Source organism: Aotus nancymaae, unplaced genomic scaffold (genome assembly GCF_030222135.1).
Source record: "Aotus nancymaae isolate 86718 unplaced genomic scaffold, 86718_ANA_hifiasm-v0.15.2.pri h1tg000022l_1, whole genome shotgun sequence".
Lineage (NCBI taxonomy): Eukaryota > Metazoa > Chordata > Mammalia > Primates > Aotidae > Aotus > Aotus nancymaae.
The window spans coordinates 16,155,965-16,182,253 of NW_026988435.1; the positions used below are offsets into that span (position 1 = coordinate 16,155,965).

General features: G+C 32.9%; 1 protein-coding gene and 1 non-coding gene across 4 annotated transcripts in view; both read left to right on the forward strand.

The window, feature by feature from the left end:
- Positions 1-26,289, forward strand: part of ROBO1 (roundabout guidance receptor 1) — a 1,127,367-nt gene that overhangs the window by 650,409 nt on the left and 450,669 nt on the right. The window lies entirely within an intron of this gene.
- LOC135276449 (U1 spliceosomal RNA) lies at positions 6,215-6,383 on the forward strand. The gene has a single exon (XR_010343990.1). It is a non-coding gene; the product is annotated as a U1 spliceosomal RNA (small nuclear RNA).

Below are 26,289 nucleotides of genomic sequence, written 5' to 3' on the forward strand. Positions count from 1 at the left end.
TTCTACATGGCTTATTAAATAAAACAAGCTTCAAGTCATTTTACATTCTGTTATTTTCTCTCACCAGAGGTACAGTGAAAGTGGCCTTATGACAGTAGCATACACTCTCCATCACTGTTATGAGTAATATTAATCCCATCCAAGTTAACAAGATAGTGGATGTTTATAATGAATAATTCTAAATCAATTTAAAAGTCATTCTGTTATACACGGATCACATAGCAGATATTATAGCAAGAGAGTGCTTTCCCATATCGAATAATCAGCAGAATTAAAGTCTTGCCCCATGAGAAACAGACCAAATTCACTGTGAAATTGAACACAACAGTCATGAACACTAGTTGAGTTTAGTATTGTGATGCTATTGTTCACCATGACAGAAGGCGACAGAAAGAACCTTTTTCCTTTCCAAAATTGTTGAACTCCCACCAACAATCGAAGTAAATAAGATTTAAACATATGTAAATGAGGATACCCGTGGTACCAGGAAATCACAAAAATGTCCACTTAATTAACAAGTCTTTAGAAAGACGTGTTTTAGCAGTATATCAACACTTGATAAACAGTTATCAATATTGTCTGGGGTGTATTAAAATGAGTTAGGCTACTCAAACTGTCTTTATTATACCTTTTGTTTCTCCAACCCAAGACTTTTTTTCTAAATTTTTCCCTTGATTTGCTCCTTATTTTATTATCCTTAGTCTTTCAAATTTTAAAAATCATAAGCTTAGCTTAGCATCCATTTCTACTTAATAATTAGAAAAAAAGAAAGAAGGTGGGGGGAAAGGAAGAAAAAAGAAAAGGAGAGGGAGAGAGAAAGGGAGGGAGAAGGAAGAAAAGAAGGAACAAAGAAAGGATGAAAGAAGGGAAGGAAAGGAAGGAGGGAAGGGAGGGAGGAAGGAAGGAAGGAAAAGAAGGAAGGAAGGAAGGTAGAAACGAAAGAAGGGAGGGAGGAAGGGAAGGAAAGAAGCAGGAAAAGAAGGATAGTGAAGTAATTCATGTCACTTACTTTGAGAGAAAGAATTGGTTATGATTATCATCTTTTAATAATCACATCATTAAAGGTTGGGAAACCTGCCTCTATTTCATTAAGAAATTTTAACAATTTTGAAATAATTAACATAAAATAATCTAGAAACAATGCTTTAAATCAATGAACTTTAGGATTATATCAAGACATTATAATTTCTAAAATGAAGTGCTTATGCTTAAAATTAAGGAAAATCCTTTGGCTGTTTTTTAAATTATTTTTCAGTTTTTATAGGGTTGTGTATCTAAGTTCTGATGCAAACAGATGCCTGGAATTCCCTTTATATTTTAATATACATCATGTCTTCTGTTACTCAAAATTACTAACTACACTTTTCAATAACAATTCTTGCATATTAATTAAATTTTTTTTATATAATAGCATCACTAGCAGCTACAGTAATTATTAAAGGTACATATCAAAATGTTCCATAATTTTAGTGAATTAGCACATTTCTTTTTAAATTCTTGCAAACCTATAGAAAATAAGTTAGAACACCGTTCCCAAAATGCTCCTATAGAAAGTAGAGAAAAATTAAGATCTCACAAATGAATTTTTTAAATATCCATAATTGCATAGCATTGTTCATCATTGTGTAAGAATTCATCCTTAAATTAAATATGTTTCGATATCTTAGTAAAAAATAAAAGATTGCCTCTTCCCATTTTAAAACATATATTAGCAAGCAGGGCAGGGCAAGGAAGCGCTGGGAGCCTGATTCTATAGAAATGAGGCATCTACATACTGTGTTTCACTTGCACGCAGGAAAACGTCCCTGCATTTCCTAATGATCGCCCTCTTGTGGAGATCCTGTAATTTGCACCTAAAGCTGTGTAAGGAGCACATTTTGGTCAGCTGTCTGGGCAGCTTATCTTTTCTGACGTATTCTTATAGATAATGTAATATGCCTTGTACCAATTGTCAAGCTTTTTGTGTAAGATCAGCTTAATCTACTTATTGTACTACAGTAGAAATGCAAAATATATACTATAGTAATAATCAAACATCTGGTTTTAATATAATCGTACATTCCTGTACATTCACAATGCCAGTGTTTTAAACCTTTTAAGATGACTAGAGCTTTTACATATTTAATACTTCTTTCTTTTTTACATAAAAGTTATTTAAAAATGATTGAAATCATTAAAACTTTGAAAACAGCTATTAAAATGTCTACTTGAGAGGTCTCCCTTAATCCATTTCAAGTTTATCCATTGTGTGATGGAATAAACCATAATCACTGATCTGCTTTTTAACTTAACATGTATTCTTTCTCAATCTGTGTTCTTTCCATTTATGTAAAAATTGATTTAATAATTTTATTCCTTGACTATATATATATGAAGCATTTTAAGTATTTGTACCTTGAATAGAAACGTTAAGTATGTGACCTTGCAATAGAAACTCATATTAGATTGAGAACAGAGAGCAATATTCCTCCTTACGAATCTTAACAGCCACACTGTCCCTTCCCAGAGCAATTGAAAAATTCAGCAAATAGTGCCACACCATTTTACTATTAAGATTGAGAGGACATATTAGCTTCCTCTTAGGTAATTTGGTGCTTTCTAGAGAAGTTTAATTTTCATAGTGGCATGAACTGAAAGAAAATATTAAGTACTTAATTTTAAAAATTTAAATCGAATTTGCTGTTTACTTAACTTTAAGTAAACTTGAAAATATTAATACTAAGGAGAATTTGAACTGAATACAATTTTTATCCTGCAGAACTATGGTATGGTCACCACCCCATCTGGTTGCCCACATTAGAATTACTACCTTTAATTATTTGTTACAGGGAAGCTTTTGAGGGATTTCTTTGGGTACAATATCATTATCCTCTGTACCTGGATAAAATTCCATATAGCAACTTATACAACAGCAACTCATACAAGAGCAAATCCATTTGCTAATTACCTAATTGTGAGCTACTAAATGTCTACAAAGGTATTCTATTCGTCCTCATACTTTCAGTGTCTATCACATTAGCTGGCCGATAATAGGCTCTTATCAGCTATTTGAATAACAAATACATTAACAAATAGAGAAGTTATTAAGGTTTTCTTCTTCTTCACTTTGGTTTAAATTCTAGACATGATTTTGCTTAAATAGAAGATATGCTTAATTCCCTTACCATTAATTAACCAATTTGCTGAAATATATAGTAATGAAGTTATGTCCTGAGGCTAACTACAAAAGATCTAAAGTTTTATCTTTATATACACTTTCTTAACACTTGGGTAAGCAGAGTCTCTCTTGTCTTCTTTCATCTGATTAAAACTATCATATTTTGCTACTTTCTAGCCACAAAAGCAGAATTGTCATCATCCTCTGAATCAAGAAAAAGGTGCTATCCCCTGTTTTGGTGCTATTAACACAAAAATTTTGGCAGTGACAGGCCCCCAGAAGCTCACCACTCTCTTAATGTATTGCAGCACCTTATCAGGGAGAACTCCTCCCTGTTCTCTCAATTTAATTCTACTTGCCCGAAAAGAAAAAAAAAACAAACATTTTCTCATGCCTAACCTTGTCTGTCTGCCCTTTAAACTGAATCTTAAATCAGGTCTCTTTCATGAAGTCAAGGGAAACTAAAACTTAACTATGCCCAAACAACATAAATTAAATCAACATGACTCATCATGTTCTAATCACATATGTTAGTGTTTCTAAATTTCTGTGGATTAAGATACCTTGCAATGATCACATCAGAGCAAATACCTTAAACAGAAGTGTTCAGAATAACCAAAATTAAATAAGTAAAGAAATTGTTTAATTCTAAGCCCTCAAATGATATCAATGATTTAAGGGCTCACTTTGTTCATATCTATAACTAATAGGATATTGAATTTGGTAGGTTTTATTAAATTACTAATGTCTATGCTTTTGTTAGTACTATGTTATTAAACAACTCTCAAAGTGTACATTTCTCAAATAATGCAAAAAAAAAACCTTGAAATCATGTTTCTAAGTAGAGATATAAAAATATTAGTAACATATTATTTGCTATAAATAAATCAATATTTTATGCTGAGTATAGTTTTATATTAAGTTTAAATTAATTTATCATTTTATATTGTTCAACATTGACTTTTTTCTCTCACTAGAAAATAATTTTTCTATCTTATCTCAGCAAGACTTCAGATTTTTTATACCGTTTTGGTCAGAATCTCAATAACTGAATTTTACTGAAGCCTCTTGCTTGCTGGACACTGTCTTGGGACCTGAACACGTTTTCTTCTACGGAATGTCTGATGTAGTGCATAAGAGTACGGATTCTGAAATTCAAATTTTTGGACCCCAAACTCAACTCCACAATTTAATAATCATGTAAATTTGGACACATTATTTAATTTAGCTCAACTGTAATAATAGAACACATAAATAAATTTGCTGTGAGAATGTATCAAAAGCATTTGAGGAAATTCCTGGCAATAGAAAGCACTCAATAAATTTTAGCTAATGTTTACACTCACAGCAGTGTGATCTGTTTTATTATCCTCTTTAAACAGATGAGAAAACTTAAACAAAGAAAGATAAAATGACTTGCCTATTGCCACACACACAAAAAAAATGATAAAGTCAGAATTCAAATCTAGCAACTGTCTAAACTATGCTTGCAGGCAATAAACTAGATGACTTCATAATAATCCAGAAGTGTTAAAGTCTTTATGTTTTTCTTCTAGAGTCAGTCAGTACAATCAAATTAATCACGGCTTAAAGCTCAAGATTTCGAGTTGAAAAACACTGTAATTCTACAGACTAATGTTGAGACTAGAATAAGCTAAGGAGTGATTTAAGGCAACAAAATACTCTTTTGTAAGAGTCAAATACTTCAGAACCATAATTGAAATTACCTTCATGAAAATCTTTGTTTTAGATTTTCTCCAAATATATCTGCTCTAGATAAGAACCCAGAGAGAATTTTCTTTTATCACAGAATAGGGTAATATTTCTGAATTCAAAAGTCCTTCAGTTGCACAATTGAAGTCTTGTTTTCATTTTCAGTAGATTACTTTAACCTTGATTGGCCCATGCAGAAGATATTCAAGTGCTGAGTTTAACTTGGATTGGACTACAGTTTCCTACCATTCCCCAGTGAGAAATTTTTCAGTTAAGAATGAAATTAGCTGTTTGGAGCATACTGCTAAAATATTTTGGTTGAGTGTTTATTTCTGTTTGGCCCTGATTTGTTATTCTTTCAAACATAAACTGCTTTGCAGCCAGTTTATTTGCAATTCCCAAGTAGGAAAACATGATAGGTCATAGATAGATAAATGTAGACTTTACCATCGGAGATATAGATAAATAGATATAGATATAGCACAACAATGATTTACTTGCAAAAATTTCCACAAACCACTACGTTTGAAAATATCAAAATATTTGATATTTTCCCCTTTAACATTTTTATTTCCTAAGAGCCAGATATCTGAAACCCTTTTGTTCTTTTTTTTCTTTCCTGATCACTCTTCATAAATAGACTTTTTTTTTTTTTTTTTTTTTTTTTTTTTGAGACAGAGTCTTGCTCTGTGGCTCAGGTTAAAGTGCAGTCACGTGGTCTCAGCTCCTGCAACTTCAACCTCCTCGGCCCAAGCGATTCGCTCACCTCAGCCTCCCGAGTAGCTGAGACTACAGACATACACCACCACATCTTGTTAATTTACAAATAAATATATATTTTTTAGTCACTCAGAGTAAACTAGAGGCATTTCCCAACTTGTGTATAAGGCATTCCTAAAGGCCTCATTAGAAATCACCTGCGTGATGGCAGATCAATGCACTACCTGAGATAAGGACAGTTTCATTCCTAAGGAGCTAAAATGAGTTCAACCTGCCTCTCCATATCATACAAGTCAGCATACAACGAGACAAGAGTCATGGGACTGAGAAGGTGTTAGAGAGAGATCTGAGAGTAACATAGTAAGACACTGGTGGGACAGGCATAACAGTTAGTTTATCTGGGATTTTTCCTTGGTATGAACTGGAATTTGGAATTTTAAACCACACTTGAGGGTCTGGACAATTTTCCCTTATCCACTGTGAACATTTCTACATTTGGCCTCTTCTATCTCACTTCATTAATCCAAAACTCTTTTAAATATATATTTTCTTCAATTTAAGAAAATTCATTTTCATATATGTGGTGATTATCACATATTGAACTTATCACAAGACTTATTAGGTGTACTTACCTGGCAGGGGAGATACCGTGATCACGAAGGTGGTTTTCCCAGGGCGAGGCTTATCCATTGCACTCTGGATGTGCTGACCCCTGCGATTTCCCCAAATGTGGGAAACTCGACTGCATAATTTGTGGTGGTGGGGGGGGGGACTGCATTCGCGTTTTCCCCTGGCGATTAAAAAAAAGAAAGAAAAAAAAAAAGACTTATTAGGTGTTATCCTTGTAAAAATGCATCTTTTCTTCCCTCCTAAAATTTCTACTTTGCACTCACACATATATATGATTTGCCTAACCTTTAATGAGTGTCATAAATGCCTAAGTATAGATAACATATGACTTTTCTGGATGGTAAAGTTCCGGTATATAGCTGGATTGACCCATGTAAATTTAGTCAGCTGGGAATAGGATTTTTGTTTATATAGTTAGAACAATTAGTCCTTCTAGCTGCGGAATTTCTTTTTCACATCTTAGATTTATTCATTTGAATGAGATACATCATTTTTCAAATGGTTAAGTAATATTTTAATTTCAATTGCTTAAAAATCCTTGAGTTTATAAGGACATGTTAAAGTTAGCTTTCTAGGTAATATTTTCTTGTGTATATTTGTAATAGTGAATTATAATAGAAAAATAATATTGCCATTTCACCATAACATACCATTTAAGAAAATAATATTAATAGACCCTAAAAATAGTCTTGACTAAAAGATCGATGTAGGCAATTGGTAATACAGCATTAAATGTCATTGTTGTTAATTATCTTATATCATTTAATCCTTTAAGTATTACAAACTTTCTTGATGTTACATCAAAATTTCTTATACTTTCCCAACCTGATGAAGCAGCTATCCTTTCCATACTGTCACAAAAGCTAGATTCCTATGAAATGAGCCAAAGAATTAGATCCTTCATCAAGGCATGACATGAAACTTTAGCCAGGCCGTTTGCAAAAACAGCTAAAGGTCTCTTTTGTGTTTGTTAGCACCACTGTGTCAGCTTTCTTGTGCTGGAAGCTTTGGGCTTTTCCAAGGAAAGCCCCAAAGAAAGTTGTTACCAGCATATATTCTACAGTTCACAGACTCTCAAAAAGGACACATTAAAACAGTTAGAATCCCCAGGGCAAACGGGGAGATTAAGTAGCCTTCTCCCTCAACAGAAGCCCCAAACAGACAAAGCTGAGTATTGTGTATTCAGTACACTATCTTTTTCCAGAACTGAACTTTACTATTGTGCTCAAAGATTCGAGTTTACAAAGTGTTTGGGGGCTTTGCATAACGGTTCACTGGCACCACCATTGACAGCCATCTGAGTGTGGAAATTTTTTTTAAAGTCATGATGCCCACCAAATGATTGACCTATTATATTAATGCAATGACAGCATCTTAGCATGAAGGGGAGGACTGGAGAAGTTTGCATTAATATCTATAGCAGCCTTCTTTTTCACAAGAATTTAAGAAAAGCAAAAAAAAAAAAAATCATATCCAAAAAAATTGTGTACTTTAACAGCTGTATTACAAAGTAGTATATGGCTATTTAATTATTAAAAATGAATGGATTTTCAGGAAAAGATTTTTGAGACACTGTAAGTCGATTTTCTTCTGTGGAAGTTGTCAGTGCCCCTGGTTTCCGCATTTTCATGGAAGGTGAGGCATAACTCTTCAACTCTAAAATTTAAATATGCACCCTCACCTCTGGTCCCTGATTTGCGTGGCTCTATCAGAAAGGCTTTTCTTTGGAGGAAGTATCATAAAATGCATCCAAGATATACTGCCAGTTCATGATCAATACTCTAGAAAAGTTAAGAAAAAGTTGAATATTTAAATAAACAGAGACCCTTAATTACTCTAACCAACTGGGGAGATACTGGACTTAACTTTGGTCAGAGAATGTTTCATCTAAACCTTTTTAATATATCACCTGGAAAACATGAAGGCTGCATGAATTAGCATGGCCATGACCTTTCCTAAAATTTACATATTACTTACTGATTTCATTGAAGGATCAAACATGTTTTAATAGGCATTAACATTAATAATGCTTTATGTAAGTGTGTTTTTCATACATCTTGTCCATTTTTATGCATTTTTATGCTTAAACTTTAGTTTATATCGCTATAATTTAAGACAGGATTTTAAATGTTGAGAAACTATATTAGAAACTGAAAGATAGTCTAGTTTTTTTAAATTGAAAGAATGTAATTGCATTTCTATCTTTGAGGTTTTATAGTGTATGTTAGTATACTTAAACTTCATATAAATTATGAACATGTAGTAAAATGCTCTATTATGTGAGTGGCTAGAAGCACATATTTTCATGAACAATGAGGAGACAGCTCTCAATTTCTCAGTACTATGAGTAGTGAATTGCTGAATGACTAATAAACTGCTAGTAGCAAAACAACTTCACTGAAAGTTAATATGAAGAAAGGAAAAGGAGGTTTTTGAAAGTTTTTCTTAAATATGGTGACTTATATGATGATTTGAATAATATCTGTGTAGCATATCCATATCAAGAATTAGTATAAATTTTCATTTTTAAGCATTCACCTATTATCAACCCTTTAACACTTTTATGAACATGTCACTAACATTATCATGTTTTTATTCTTATTCTAACTTTTTAATAATATATATATAAACTTTTGAAACAAGAACATATGTCATATTTATCATAATCTGAAGCTTTGGTTCCGAATGTTTTTTAATAAAAGACATTTGATACTGTGACTTTTTTATGTGTTCATTTTTATTTAAAATATAGATTCTAACTTACAGTTCTGACCATCCTTTAAACAAAATACTCTGGTACTTTAAAAAATGGACTATCATTCATATCAATGTGAGTTTCTTTGCAAAATTACATTGAGATTATTATGTTTTTTATTTTATTTTATTTTTCTCACCCTGTCTTACGGTGCAGATACATTGAGATTAACAGGCACTATGGGTTTTCTTTCTGTGTAACATTGGTCACTTTGATTTAAATTTAGGTTTACCTTTACTGGTAATGTTTAATTTTATACCAGATCACAAAACAATGAAGTGGATACTGAACATATTTTATTAAAATACTGCAATTCCTAAAGGAAATTTTTGATGAATATTGTTCTCCATTTGCCTTACTGTAGACAAAGCAGAAACACTGCTTGTTCAATGTCGGCATTACAGTAGTCTTTCGGCCCACTTCTTTTGACTGATAACTATTTTCAATTCATTCATTAAAAGTTTTGTAATGGCCTTATGAGATAGAGTTTGCAATTATCATTTCCTTAGAAAATATTCTTGCCAAAATGTCTTATTTAAAATTCAATAACTTTTATGTCTACATAGTCTATTCAGATAATTAATTTTATTTTTGAAACTTTAAGTTCTAGAATTTAGGTTTGAGAATTACCATGAGTTTTATATATGGATATCTTTATTTTTAAATGTGATTTTTTCTTTTAAGTCTGAACGAGCTTCACATGTTCCTTTTTTTTTCTCATTAAACTTTTTTAATGGGTCTCAAAATTCTGTGACAAATTTTTGGTCAAGTTGTTTCCATTAAAAAGTACATATTTCTAATAAATGCTTTTACTCTATGCTTCAGTATTGTAATATTTGACAAGAGTTAAGTATCAATTATCTCCAGATCAAATGTCATTTTTCCAATTTCTCTACTAAATATTAGTTTCATGTGTACATAGTCTCCAACTTACATAATAATGTGAGTGCACGATTATACTCAGAGTATGTCTGTACATTTATACCCATAACTTCTAAGATGATTTCTATTTTAAAGAGGTTGCACCTGGATAATAGTGTAAATTCAATGTAATAGAGGTCTTGTAAGGAGAAAGACAATATGAGAGGGGAAAATGTGAACTAAGGGCCAGAACGCCTGGATTATAGGTTTAGTTATGTTGTGTCATAAATGATTGATCTTGAATCTAACTTCATTGATTGTTTCCCTTATATAAGGTAATGATTTTACCTCTGTCTACTATCATAGGGTTGCTCTTAGGCTTAATGTAATGATACATGGCAAATGCTTTATAAACTGTTTCATACATGTTCTAAAAGCGTGTGCTATTATTTTTATTTGAGATGATATTTTACCACAGTATTTTCACACCTACTTTTGAGTGATCCACATTTCCTAACGTATCGTTTACTTGTTGACTACAAGACCTATTATGGCTTGGAAGTCTAGCAGCACTAGTGCATATCGGAACATCCCATCACCCTCTGTTGGTTGGAATGTGTAAAATTTGTATGCAATCCTGTATCTTTTGTTCTTAATCATCTGAAATAAGAATGTTTTGATACTCAACCACTGAAGTCCACAGAATGTGCAGATTGACCAAAAAATGCCCATTGTATATAACTCTACTTAAAGGACAGAGTATGTTGTAGCCACTAGAGGGTACCACTTACATATATTGAACAGGCCTATCTTATATCCAAGAATAATTATTTTAACAGTTTAGTAGCCCTTCAATTATTTAACCCCATTTACATGCATCTAGAATTCATACTTTAAGTTGAGAAATTAATGTTTAGAGTTGATATGCTTAGATAAAATATGCTGCTCTATCACGAGTGTATAATACAAGCCGATTATGACAAAGTTAGAAAATTCCCTTTTTTTGTTTTATTATCCTTCCTTCTTTGTGGTTTCAAAAAGCAGTAGCGTATACATTAGAATCACAAAGATAAGTAGTCTTCTCTGAGTCCAGAGATGAATCACAGAAATCACAGACTAACCTATATGCATGCCATGACCCAGTATTTACAAAGTTCATCACTCATGAAAACTAGCATTGAACAGTTACTACTTGTCATACAGTGAACTATAAGAATATAGCTCTTCTTACCTACTTCTTAGCAATCTTATAATGTCAGTACTTAGAGAAGTCACTAGCACAAGATAAAAATTTTAGGACTGCAGAAAAAAAAATTGGCTTTCAGCATTTGGCATGTCTTTTTAACTTCTCTTTTTGTGACTTTTTGGATTCTCCAAATTTTACCTTTAAATTATAAGCCTACTAGAAACATCAAATAAAACATACCTTATGATATTTTTCTCCTGAAATTTAAGAAACAGTTTGCATTCAAAGTGGTTGCTCAGTTAACATAGCTGAATTATTCCTTGCCTGACAATATAATAATACATATAAGAATTTTTAATTTCCTGTACAAAATAGTAATGTGACAAAATATGTGTATTTCAATTACTGAAATTATATTTCCCTGATAGCAAACACTGTATTTTTTGATAATGAAATATGTGCATAGATCATTCTGTATATCTACATACACATGCCTGTGTATATAGATGCTATACATATATGTGTTTATATGTATATGTTTGTGTCCATGTGAGATTGTTGTAACTTATTGCCTCATAGGATAATTAATCTTCCACCTTTTCAATTTTATTTTGACAATTCTTTTTCCATCCTCATATAGTTCTAGGAATTCTGTCTTAGAAAGAACACTCAATATCTTGTATACATAGAAGTAGAGAATAGAATAGTGGTTGTCAGAGGCTGGAGACAGAAAGTGGGGGAAATGGGGAGATATTGGTCAAAGAGTAAAAACTTTCTATTATAAGATGAACAAGTTCTGGATATCTAATGTACAAGGTGAGTGGCGATGGTTGTGTTAATTAATTTGACTGTGATAATCATTACACAATGTATACATATACCAAGTCACCACATTCTACACCTTAAATATATTCCATCTTTATGTGGCAATTAAATATTTAACAATAAAAGAACAAGAAATAAAACAAAAAACTTCACTACATGCATTATATTGTAGTCACCATATCCATTCACTAAGTGAAATACGAAAGTGAAATATGACTAATTAAGCTAAATACGAAAAATTATCTATTCCAACACTCTAAACAAATCTCAAATTTCCTTCTACATTATCTGTTGGTGATAAAAGTCCTCCAACCTCTGCTTGTCCTCCTCAGACAAGGGGATCGCTGTCTTTTATTTCAGTGTGCTCTAATTCAAAGACTCATTTGAAAGGTCTTTCCTGTATTTTACAAATCTTCCTCCCTAGAAATTCTACCATTTGACCCTCAGTTCTCCACCAAGTGTGATATATACTATCAGCAAGTCACTCTAGGTGGTGTTACAATGTAGTACTTCCACTCTTTCAATAAATCCCCTGAAAAATTATGAAAGAATATGAAACTAAGCATCATAATATACTCCAGATATCCCACCAGTGTAATTACATTCTCTATCTGCAACTTACCAACTTATATGGTTTCATTATAAAATTTAGTTTCCCCATTCTTCTTGAATTAATGAAGACAACCAATACACTACTGAGCTTGAGTTTATTATCTTAAAGCCTCTTTTTTGTCATGAGAAAACAGTTTGTATTTAATGATAATTTCTCCAATTACATGTAAAATAATAGAAACAATATAAACAATAAAAATAAATTTTACATATTTATGACTAACATATATGTCTATGTATGGTCTTGTAATTATTTGTTTTATATAATTACATTTAGATAGTCCATGCACAATTCTAAGTTCTTTATAAGTATAAACTCATTTATTTTTATACAACCTCATAAGATGTGTTATTATAACTGAAGTTTTACAAATGGAAAACTAAGCATAAAGAGATTATATGCTTGCTCACGTCCACATAAATAGCAGTGGCAGCTCTGGCTTGTGGCCATTTGATTCCAAAGTCCGAGTTCTTAATCTTTATACCGTACTGCCTCTTGTTAAATATAAATCACATAAAGTTTCCAGTAATATCAATTGTCCAAATACCTTTTTTCATTTTTATTATAATGAATTTATGTGGTTATACTAGACAATGTAAATTACACTATAATTATATATGTTATACTATGGATAGCTAGTGCCTTTTCCCCATACTATCATGCCTAGGGAAACACAATGAAGCTAAAGCTACTAATTCTTCTAATGTATTTCCAGATAACCTCAGAATTCCTTCAGACATCATTTTGGACTCTGAAATTGAGTTCTAGGTTGATCTAAACTATTCTTTAGACTTAGAGACTATTTCTTCTAGCACACCCCCTTCACTCCTACCCACTGCAAAAGCCCATGTTAACTACGACAGGATCCAAGTTTATCAGCCTACTCTAAACACCATTGTTTGGTGTGACCCCAGAAAACTGCCCACACTTGAGTGATTGTATGTACCCTAACATAAATAGAAAATATATATTTTATTACTACTTTACATGTAATCAAGTTTTTCCAAGCCATCCCTGAAATACAGTAAAATTGACTTGAAAAGGTGATTAAAGACCTATATGTATAGAATTAAGAGTGATTATTTTCTTTCGAATTCATACTTATGTAGGAAGGTATATGTTTACATCAGTAATCTGAAGATTAGGAAACCTCAGTTAATCCTTGGCATATTTTCAGTTCCCCTCTTTACCCTGGTAGGTTTTTGCTGTATAAATATTTGACAAGGCATGATGGTGACATTAAGTATGATGATGTTACCAAATGTAAAGTTGATGAGACATCTTATATAATTCCTTTAAAAAAGTCATGCTAAGGAATCATGGCAACCCCGAGTAACTTCTTCTTTGGTTACTACCAAACTTAAAATGTTATGAAAGTTTCTGTGAATAGTTATTCCATGTTAACATTCTCTATCTTGTTTGTGAAGAAGAAAATTCACAATTAAAGTTTTCTGTTTTATCATATGTTATGATACACTATTTATTATAAAATAGAAAATGAAATGTTTGAAACTATTGATTTTTTGTATTTTTATATTAGGAAAATTATTTTATTTGGGCTATAGGTTTCTGTGGCATTTAGTAGGTAGTTACTAAACAGCAAAAGCACACATTTTTGTCAAGGTCAGCTTAAAATAAAAAAGCGTATGTTCCCAAGTGCAATGGCTCATGCCTGTAATCCCAATGTTTTGGGAAACCAAAGCAGGAAGATTACTTGAGCCTAGGAGGCTGAGACCAGCCAGGACAACATAGCGAGATTCTGTCTCTACAAAAAAAAATAACGATAACAATATTTAACTCAACATGGTGGCATGCGTCTATAGTCTTGGCTGCTCAGGAGGCTGAGGTGGGAGGATCACTTAAGCCCAGGAGGTTGAGGCTACGGTGAGCTATGATCACCATCGAACTCCAGGCTGGGCAACAGAAACCTCAGCTCATAAATAAATAAATAAAAATTTCAAAACAACATATGTTTGAACTTGATAAACCAAACTTATTAACCTCTCTTCTTCAAAAGACATTCATGTATATAAAATCACCTTCTGCATTTATATACATTTTGTCTTTAGCAGTATCAGTGCTGAGAACCAGGATACCCTAGAACAAAGGTAAAAATCATAGATAGGTGAAGCAATGGAGAGCGCCTTTAACTCCAAGGTGCTTAATTCGGAAGTTATCCAAGGTTTGAGGAAAAGAAAAAGCGTAGGATTTTTTTGTTGTTTCCAAATCTGAAAAGGATCTCAAGAAATATAATTACGTGTTTATTTTTTCTAGTCTAATAGATAGCAAAGAATGCAATTAATTAAAGAACAATGAGATTATATTTGAAGAATAATTGTTAAATAAGTGTATCTATAAATTACTGTGGAAGCATTTTCACATAACTCTTTTGCATTTATTCCAGGGAACAGAAATATTAGCATTGTCTTTCATGTTTATTGCTGTTATATATCTAGTATCCTGCTGTAGAAAAAAAAAAGAGCTGGATGGCAAACTAGCACTTGCAGCAGACCCTTGTTGAATATAATCAAGGCTCCAACCAGGGAGCAAACATACTGTCACATTCACTGTCTTTCTGTCATTTTCCAATGATCTACCTTTGCAAAGCCTTAAAAGCACAAATGTGTTCAGACAAGGTTAGACTGCATAAAGCAAACTCCCTTTTGAATGCTAAGAACTAGATTATGTGTTCTCTCTTTTATTGAGCTCTCCACAAAGTGGTAGCATGAACTGAGATCATATTTTTTTTTAATCTATGTTCTGGCTGAATATTGATTATGTTCTTTCAGTAGTGTCCATAATCTCATCTTCTATCAAAGACTGCATGGTAGATGAAAGGCTCCCCATGGTACTGTCCTAAGAAACAGGCACTGTCTTGGGATAATTGGGAAATATAACTACAGAGACCCTGAGACTGGCATTTTAAGATTTCATTTATTAGAATTCTTGATGGTTCTCATATCCATTTAGAGCTCTCCCACAGATCTTAGTTTGAGCAACACTTCTATCACTCAGCCTCTACAAACAGTATGGCCTCATGCAACTAAGAAATTAAAGACTTACTGAGAAAAAAATAATGTATATCATTTTCTAATATCTTATACATTAATTTCTATAACTTTGCTTTTACCAAAATGGAAGTCACCAAAAATAAAGCACTAATATGTTTAAATTTATTTTAAAACCAGGTGGTCTCTTTTCCTTTATAAGGATCAAAACCAGTAAACACACTGCTTGTTTAGAATCTAAATGTTATTTTGCTCTGCAGTTGGTTTCATGCCATTATTTAGGCAACGACTCTAACAACATTCAGGTTTATTATTTTGTCAGTTTTTAGTAGAATATGCAATAATCTAATCAGCTGTTAGACATTCTGTTTTCATTACCATTATCTCTCCATAGTAATTTATCATATTTGGTTATAGTACATAGATATTCACTGTTACCAAATAAATCTAGTAATACTCAAGGCAGATTAACCAAATTTTGCATTATTATTGACTTAAGTGTATATGTGAAATCATATGTTTCTATACTAATAACTCTATGCTTTCATGGGAGAGAAAATTAAACCAAATAAAGATGAGCAATATAATTCTGTTAAGATACAGATGGTTATATTTATAACTTAATATATATTAATTATTACACACTCAATAAACTGATTTCAAGGCCAGGTGTGGTGGCTCACGCCTATAATCCCAGCACTTTGGGAGGCCGAGGCGGGTGGATCACTAGGTCAACATGGTGAAACCCCGTCTCTACTAAAAATACAAAAATTAGCTAGGCATGGTGGCGCTTGCCTGTAATCCCAGCTACTCAGGAGGCCGAGGCAGGAGAATTGCCTGAACCCAGGAGGCGGAGGTTGAGGTGAGCCGAGATCGAGCCATTGCACTCCAGCCTGGGTAACAAGAGCGAAACTCCGTCTCAAAAAAAAAAAAAAAAAGAGGTGGTGAACACTGTGGCAGCCTTGATCAGACATGAACCATCCATATAGGGCAGCTCAAGTCAGTTTTAAGCAGCAGTGAAAAGGTGGAAATGCAGGCCTGTCACTGCTATATTATCTGATTTTTTTTCATATCCACCCTCCCAAAGTAATATATATTAATATTTTCAATGTGTGAGTTTTTTAATGTTTGAAACAAATTCCATGTTAACTTTTAAAACATGTATGCCAAACTAACATGTATGCCACCTGAATTCTTCCATGATCAATGAATTGAACCTCTGCATGGAGTTTCTATGACATATCTAAGACAATCGTGTCATAGTTGTCAGAGTAAGGGAATTACTCTGTATATCCCCAAAGTTCTAGGAAAATGCAGAGAGCAAGGAATGATTAAAGCTTGAGTATGTCAAAATGAAAAATCAGGCTATTTCTAAATAAAATTTATATTAAATAGAAAGATTTAAATTATTTACAAAGCATACATATTTAAGGTTAGCAAAGCCTTCTTGTAAAAGATGTCTTTGGAGTGAACCCTTAAGAGATTTTAGGTTGCCAAGATTGAGAGAGTGAGCAGTTTCTGCAGGACATGACTATTGCAAAACACAGAACATTTTCTCGACTATAAGGTAACTCTGAATTTTTCACAGTAGATTTAATTATTTAATTATGGAATACAGAGAATAATCATGCAAATGTTCATCAAACATAATTGACCAGAAAAATACATACTCTGCCCTAAAATCTCTGCTGCTGAGAATACAATGGTAAACAGTCATGGAGTGTGTGCGTGTGTGTTTGTGTGTGTGTGTGCGCGCGCTCACGGGTATGTGTGCGCATGCGCTCACACGTGTGTGTGTGGGAGTACAAGGATTACAAATTTACATTACATAGGGCATGAATAGCAAGTTGAGGAATCATCATAAAATCACTGAATTTTTTTTTCAAATAACCACGGTAGAGAAATTCCCATAATTAAAGATATGTAGGACACCCACGGAAAAGAATTTGCCATAAGAAGAGTAGAAATAACACAACCAAATGAAACATGGTGTGAGTAACTGAAGTTTTAAAAAGGCAGAGCACCCCTAGTCCTGGAGTTATTGGAGCAATCTTGAATAGGCCACAACTTTATCTAATATTAATTTAGGAATTAAAGAGAAAGAAAGTACCGGAAAGATACATAAAGCCTATATAGAAATAGAAAAATTAAAGAAGAAAACCAAAGTGATAAATAAGGAAAGATGAAGTTGAGAGTGATAAATAACAAAAGATGAAACACAGAGTGATAATAAGAGAGGATGAAATACATACATTAAAAAAAATCAAAATGTTTACATATGATAAATATTATAATTAAAATAAAATCTGTATGATAGATTGATGAGCATATCAGAAATAAATGAAAGGGTAAATTGAAAGTAATAAGGCCAGGAGAGCTATTGTACAGCATGGTGACCATAGTTAAAAATAACATGTTGTATGCTTGAAAATTGCTGACAGAGTAGATCTTAAATATTCGTACAACAAAGGCAGATAAGTATGGAAACAGTAATTAGCTGGACTTAACCATTTAAAAATGTATACACATATCAAAACATCATATTGTACACTGTAAAATATACAATGTAATTTTTCAAGTATACCTTAATTTTAAAATAAAAAATAAATTTTAAAAGTCAATATGAAAAGAATAATTAGCCATAGGGTCAAAAAATAGATAAAAGAGCAACTAAAAGGCATTAAAGATAGAAAGGCAGTATAAAACATATGAGTATGGTGGCTGAAACAGATGCCTGAGAAACACTTTTTAAAAGATAATGGCTAAGAATTTTCCAAAGTGAAAGAAGTACATGGCTCTTCAAATTAAAGATACTCACTGAGTCCCAGAAAGAATAAAATAAAACAAAGCCAAATAGTTACACGTTACATAAAAAAGCAAAAATATGACAACTTCACAAATTACTTCCCACAAAAAAAAAAAAAAAAGATTATCCACAAAGGACTGACAACTGACAGTTTACATCTTTTCAATACATAACACAATCTCATTAGCAAGAATATATATCAGAAAACATCAGAATAATATCTTCGACATGCTGACAAAAAAAGTCGATAAAACTACAATTCCATACCCAGGAAACCTATTACTCAAGAGTAAATGTGAAATAAATACTATTTATTTTACAAAGTTTTTCACTTACATAGATTTGCAGAAGGGACTACAATAAAAGATGGTGCTTACTTAGAAGAAAATTGAAGGGCTACAATCCAAGGAAATTAATTATAATACATTAAATGAGTAAATATTGTGTATCCAAATACCTCAAGTAATAATAATAGGAACAACTTTTTCAGGGTGATAAAGTCAGAGTGGGGCTATCATACTGGATGACAACTATATAAAAAAATGAGTGATTATCAAGTTAAGACATTCAAAGATTCTTCTATTTCTCAGGGGAAGGCCAGAGGTATTGGTTTTTTTAAGACTTTGTTAAATCAGATATACATCTTTTAAAAGTAGTCAATAAATAAACAGAAATAAGAATAACCAGTAAATGAATAAAAATAGTATGAATAACTTCAAGACTAGTTGAGAAAAAAAGATGAGGAAAGAAGTTAAACTTGATGAATTAATAAAAGATTAAGAAAGAGAGAGAAAAAAAAGAAAGAACATAATGAATAGGAGATCAAATATAAGATCAAAGGAATATGTCCAAGTTGCAGTAACAATATTACAACTATTATTTTCTGGGAATTGTTCTAATATACTGATTAGTTCAATAAGTAACTACCATGGCTATCAGATTTTTACCTATCAGAAAACGGGCACAGAAAGGATAAGAAACTTGGCCAAATTAACTACTAACCTGCATAACTAGGTGTGAATGCAAGCACAGACTAGAGGCAGAGTTTATTACGTAACCACTTACTGCTTCTCTTTGCAAATAGAAAAGGAAAGAGTAACTTTAGATGAAATTTAAGTGGTAGGCATAGGCCAAATTTTTCAAGACTTTGTTGATATGTAAAGAATGTTGGTTTTAATCTAAGAGCAAAAGGAAGTCATTGTAAATAGTAGTAAATAGCAAATACTTTGACAAGAATAATGTTCAGAGAAGTTGAAAATCATGAAGGTGGATACCAATGGGTGTCATGTGCAGGGGGAATTCCAGGACCATGTTCGGGTAAATAAATAAATATAAGGAATGGGATGAGGTTCATTCAAGTACATCAAAAAGTTAAATGCTACACAATCTGAAATGACGGGTTCTAATAAAATAAATGTAAATAAATAAATACATAGATACATACATGCAAGCATACATAAAGTGATGATCTCAAGATACAATTTGTATAAATCGAGGACTGAAAATATTATTAACAGAAATGAAAGACCCTATTTGCATCTGCTAAACACAGATATGGGCATATTTAAAATCTATGCTGAATTTGGGATGTTAGTTATAAATTCTGAAAGAGATATTCTTTAGTAAATTAGACATTAGAATTTTAATCTCAGAAAAGATCAAAAAGTAAGCATTGTTCTTCTATTGAGGTGATATAAAATTTTTTAGGGAAAAGGAATAGAGAAAAAAAGAACCTAAAAGAAAAGAGCATGAAGGTTGTAAAAATTTCAGGTAAGGGAAGAAAGAATGTGCATGATAATGGGAGAGAAAGGAATTTTTAAGAAGAAAAGTGAAGCTGACATTGTTGGCACTGCAGAAGTTGAGGAAGATTTCCATTACCATTGGATTAGAGAAGTAGGGAAATCGGTCATTTCAGAATAATAATTGAAATAGTTAGATTGGAAAATTTTAAAGGGCTGATAGGTGATGATTTTTTTTTTAAGTGTAGACTATTCTTACTGTAAGTTTAGCAATGAATTTGAGACCTGTTAGGTAGATAGAAAGTCATGCAAATAACTTAAACTGAAAAAAGAGAGCAGATGGAGAATTTGAGAAAAAGAAGTTACTTGATAAGGTATAATCATGGAGTGGGGAGTAGATTTAAGGTCACCAAATAAAATATGCAAGATTATAGATTTGTTTCAGGAAATTCTATATAGAAAAAGAGAAATTAATAGTATGGTGAAATAACAAGGTATATAAGAAACAAATTGAAGATACCTTGGACAACCACATTTCAGTAAATTAAAGTAAAGCCAATTGCTGGTAAGGAAGATAATTACTTTGAAAAAGAGTAACCTAACCATTTCATGGTTAGGAGGAATATAGGTGAGAACCCTATGTTTCTGCAATATCCATTGCAACATCCATATCATTCATTGGATAAGAAGTTTGTTGAACTGGGTAGATGGAGAGTTTGGGGAGGGGAATCTGGGCCTTAATCTATGTATTCAGCATAGGCACTTTGGTTAGCCAGTCTTCAAGATTACCTCCAAAGAGCCCCACATGGTGGTGAGATTTATGTCTTTCTATAATCCCCTCCCATATTGTATCAGGGATTGTTCATGTGGCCAATAACATATGGCTGAAGTTGTGGTACATCACTTTATAAATTAGCTTATAAAAGACTGTCTTTGATCTTGGGTGCTTTCTCACACACACATACTCTCTTTTTCTCTTGGATCACTCACTCTGGGGGAAGCTGGCTATAATATTGACAGTATCCCTAAGGAGAGGCCGAATAGGCAAGGAACCAAAACCTGTGGCCAACAGTCAGTAAGGAGAAACCAAGGCCAGCCAGCAAACATGCAAGTGAAGTTAGAAGGGAATTACCCAGCCACAGTCAGCCTTCAGAGGGCTGCAACGTCAGCCAACAGCTTGAATGTAACCTTGTGAGTTACCCTGATCACAACCAGTCAACTAAACCACTTCCAGGTTCCCAACCTTCAAAAACCATGTGAGATAAATGTTTGTTGTATTAATTTAGCTGCTAAGGTTTAGTTTAATTTGTCACACAGATAGATAACTAATACAGGCATTATAATTATTTCTCATTCAGTCTTTAGAGAATTTATTTTGCCCCCAAAAAAACTGAAAACAAATCATTGTTGAACTTGAAAATATTGATGGAATCTAAGGATCTATGTGGTATAATCCTGTCGTTCTGTAGAATGTGACCTGAGAGTCAGACAAGTTGAATCAGTTGCCCAAAGTTACATTGTTTGTAATTGACAGATTCAGAATCTTACTTCAGTTCTGTCTTCAAATTCAGTACAATTTTACTATTCTATTCAATAATTATAAAACTAATTTCATAAATAATACCTTTTTAAAAGCATCATTAAAGTTGTAAGATTTAAAATTTTCTCTGTGGGAAATTTACCAAATAAACAAGTAGCCCCATATTACTTCACTGACTTGGTTTTATTTGTCTTAAGACAGTTTCTATAATGAGTTTAACGCTCATTAAAGGACCTACTTGCAAAGAAATAATCAACCTTTTTTTTTTTTTACATAAGTATTATCTGCTCTCCTGACTCCTTAAAATCATAAAACATGTCTTTCTAATTGGAAAAACTGCAGAGTCACAGAGCATTTGAATTAAAATTAATGTAATTTTCCTTCCTTGTGTGCCCACTAAAATTTTTCCATGTATAAAAGACTTGTAATTCACAGTAAGAAAAACACGTTTTTTTAAATGGTATCTAGTCAGCTCTAGATGCCTTTTATGCATTTCCTGGCAATATTAAAGAAATCATAAAGGCTTTGTAGTTGTTACTGTTCCTGTACCACTTACTGTTCTTTATCATGCTTGAATCCCTACCTTCATTCATCCAACTTTGGATTAAAGCTTCTCCTTTAAACATATTCCAGCCAAATAATCAGTTATCTGCTGAGAATGATTACAGGATTTCCAGGCATGCTAGGGTTCCCTCTAAAATGTCATTTCTGCCTTATATCTTCTTGAATAATATTCCTTCAAATGTGAGTGACTGTAAGTTTCGAGTGTCTTTCAGAGCTCATTATTATGGTAAAAAGAAGAACAAAGAGAGAAAGAATGGTAAGTGGGAACCTCCCGCTTGCATTTTTCACTGATAAAATCAGACCGTGTAGAATAGTTTTACCTTAGAAGCATTTTTTTAAATATCAAAAAAATAAAAAATACTTTGGCAGTTTTGTTACTCGTCACATTTGTATTTTTAATATCATGGCAATGACAGTGTTCTCGTTACAGAATGATTATTTATTTGTTTTGCAGTAATTTGACTAAAAGTACCAGAGTAACATTTTAAACTTTTTTTTGTAAAATAAAATGCAGATAAAGAACATGAAAACAAACAAATGTATAACTTAGTGAAAAATTAAGAGAACTTCCATGTAAGGTCCTAGGTCAAGAAATCAAGTGTTGCCAGCCATTTGAGAGCCCCCTCCATGTGTGTCCCATCAAAGTCACAAACCTCTCCATCCACACAAAAATGACCTTGATTTTGGCTTTTTCAATAATCATTTCCCTGCTTTACTTTATGATCTTATCACCCAAGTATCCATCCTTAGACATGTTAGCTTAGTTTTACTCATTTTTTAAAAACACAATGTCTTTTGAGCTCCACTGACCTACAGACTCTCATGTTGTAGTTCAGTATGTTCCTATGAACTGTGTATTTTCTGTAAATTGATTCTGAATTCAGTGGATTCATTAAGCTCACTTTATATTCATTTGGCAAGTCTATTGTCTTGCAAACAGAAGGCACATAATGTCTGGTTTCCATTCTTTATAGATGTTAGCTGCCTAAATTTATTAATTCCTTAGAGGTTGAAAAATTGTAATAATCTAATTGCATGTTTTTAAATAGACTGGCTGAAATGATTTTTAAAAGAGAGATTTCCCGTCACCATCATCTATAATTTTGCTATGTTATAGTTTGTGTAAGAAAAACAGATTATATGTTAGATCCTTGCCTTTTATCTAACTACATTTTAAGAAAATAAATTGTTTCCTAGTCATCTTCAGAGGGGAACTAACTAGACCTTTTAAATGGTAATAAATTCATGATTTAAATGTATTTGATAAGTATCAATCCTTTATTGAAGCTTAAATTGTCTTACCTTTGACCGATAGAGTCCTTTGAAATTGGCTCCTAAAATCTTTTGACATGAAACTGATGATTTTTGGTAACTATCTTGTTATCTGGTATGTTAAGATGTTCCAGACTCATCTTGTACATTTTGTGCCATAAACTCCACCACTTTTGCAAGAAGTTCTGGTTTCCTTTATTGGGAAATTATGTTTAATGAGAAAACCCTGACACTACGGATACTCACAGACTGGTCATTTTTTTTCCTAGGCCTTTTCAGTGGGCAGAACTACAATATATTCAGGTGTTATGCTGAGTCTTTTCTACATTACAGCTGTGTCTCCTCTCTTCCTTACTCAATATCTTGGCTCTCAAGACATAGGGAATGACAGAATTGGAATATAGCAATTAATAAATACTAATTTGCTTTGTGCCATATTATACACACACAACTGCCTCTTCTATATCTCTTAAGACATCCTTTGTTGTGATTATACACTTTTGTGTTCCTTCCATTTTAGTTTTTGTTTCAAAAATGAGTTTTTGACTCTGCCTTTTAGAAGCTTTTATCCGAGCTCACTAGCTTCCCACATTACAAGTGAGTCCAAAGGATTCAGCAACTGTCCCACTGGGAAAAGCAGCTCTTAATTTGAAGTTCATAAGGTTTCCAATTTGTCATACAACTTTCACCTGATCACAGAAAGCTTTTTCTGTCTTAATACTTAAGATCACAGAAAATGTCCCTTCTTAATACTCTTCTGCACTTACTGAAATTTTTACCCATAGTACTTTCCAGTCCACTCACTGTCTTCATGCTTTTACTCCTAATGTGGAGAAATACCTTATGTATCTGAGGAAAAAACATGAAGACCAGTGTTTCTGTAGTGGAGTGAGTATTTGAGTATTAGAAAGTATGAGTTTTAAGACAGAGAAAATGAAATGTATCTGGGACCAGATGCTTTGTCAAAAATTTGGCTTATTTGGAATGAGATAGTAAGCCGAAAGGGACTTTTGTTCAGAGGAATTACATAATTTGATTTCTTTTAAAAACAGATCACTCTGGCTCGGTGAGGTGGCTCACGTAATCCCAACACTTTGGTAGGCTGAGGTGGGAGGATTACTTGAGCCCAGGAGTTCCAGACCAACCTGGGCAATTTAGTGACACCTCATTGCCATTAAAAAAGTTAATTAAAAAATAGTTTAATTCTGGCTGTTTGTATCAAGAATAGACACTAACAGGGCGAAGTATAAGAAAAAAAATAGTGAGACTTGCTATGGTCAGTTTTAAGCCTTGGGGTTTATATTGATTAGCAGTCAAGAAGATGAGCTGGAAAAAGTACAGGAGACAGAGGAAGCAGTTGGAATGGTACAAAGAAAATCAGAGTACACTTGTTATGTCCAGGTATACAAGTACATAAGGAAAATCTCTGTGGAATACTGAAAAAGTTGCTATTTTTTACAGACCCAATATTTTGAAATATGTAATTGGCCATATAATAACTGTACATATTTATGGGGTACAGTGTGATGTTTCAATGCATATATACACTGTATAAGGATCAAATCAGAGTAATTAGTATATCTATCACTTGAAACATTTGTAATTTCTTTATGGTGATTCAAAATCTTCTCTTCCAGCTCCCTTGAAGCATACAATATTTCCTTATTAGCTATAGTCACTCTACTCTGTAATAGAACACCAGAATTTATTCTTCCCGTATAACTGTGAACCTGTTCACTAACATCTCCCCATCCCACCACCCGTCTTTCCTCCCCAGTCTCTGGTAGCCTACATTCTACTTTCTACTTCTCTGAGGTCAACTTTGGCAGATTCCACATATGGATGAGATTAAGTGGTGTTTGTCTTTTTTTGGTCTTAAAAATATTTCATTTTTTCAAACATTTGCCAATTTCTAATTAACACTCCCATTAAAACTGACTTCAGGATACAAACAGTTTCATAACTGTGTCACAAATGTCCAGAATATTTTGCAATCAGCTCTCTGGAGCTGCAGCATGCTGGCCTAGGACACCACTGGGTGTCTTGGAATCCACATAAAAATAATATTTCAAGGAGAAAGAAATGATCAGCGGGATCAAAGGCCAAGTAAAATAAGGACTGAAATTTACCACTGGATTTAATCATGTGAAAGTCTTTGGTAAACTGAAGTAAGTCAGGTTTTTTTGGAATAATGAAAGCTAGAGCTTATTGAAATGAAATTAAGAACAAATGAGAAGAAACTATAAAATATAGGAAAAGAGAAATGGGAAAGTCATTTGAGGGCAAGTCACAACAGCAAAGCATTATCTTTTTAAGATGAAAGAATACTAATGTTTTTGTATTCTTAGATTTATGCACTTTCTTTTGAAGAAATAGTGAGAGAGAGAGAGAGAGAGAGAGAGAGTATTGCTGGAGCTATCTTCTTAACCAGCAAAGAGGAGAATGGGAACAAGGGTTTCAGTAGAGGTCAAGAGTAGGGGTCAGAAAACTACACCTCATGGGCCAAATATGGCTCACCAGTTGCTTTTGAAATAAAACGTTATGGGAACACAGCTACACTTATCTATTTATTTTCTGTGGCTGTGTTCATGGTTCTATGCCAGAGTTGAGTAGTTGCAGCAGAATCTACATGGTCCACAAAGACTAAAATGTTACTATCTTGCCCTCTACAGAAATATCTAGAGGACAACTGAAGGTCATATTTTTAGCTAGGGACACAGAACTCTTCCACTATCAGGATGGAAAGCTGAGTGTATGATACGGATGGGGTTAGGTTTGTATGAACTGGTAGCTATTGTGAAAGCTTTTTTTTATTTGCATCTATTTTCTTAGTAAAATAAAAATCATCATCATCATAGTGTGACAATAGAGGGAAGAGATTGTGGAGGTACGTGGAGAGA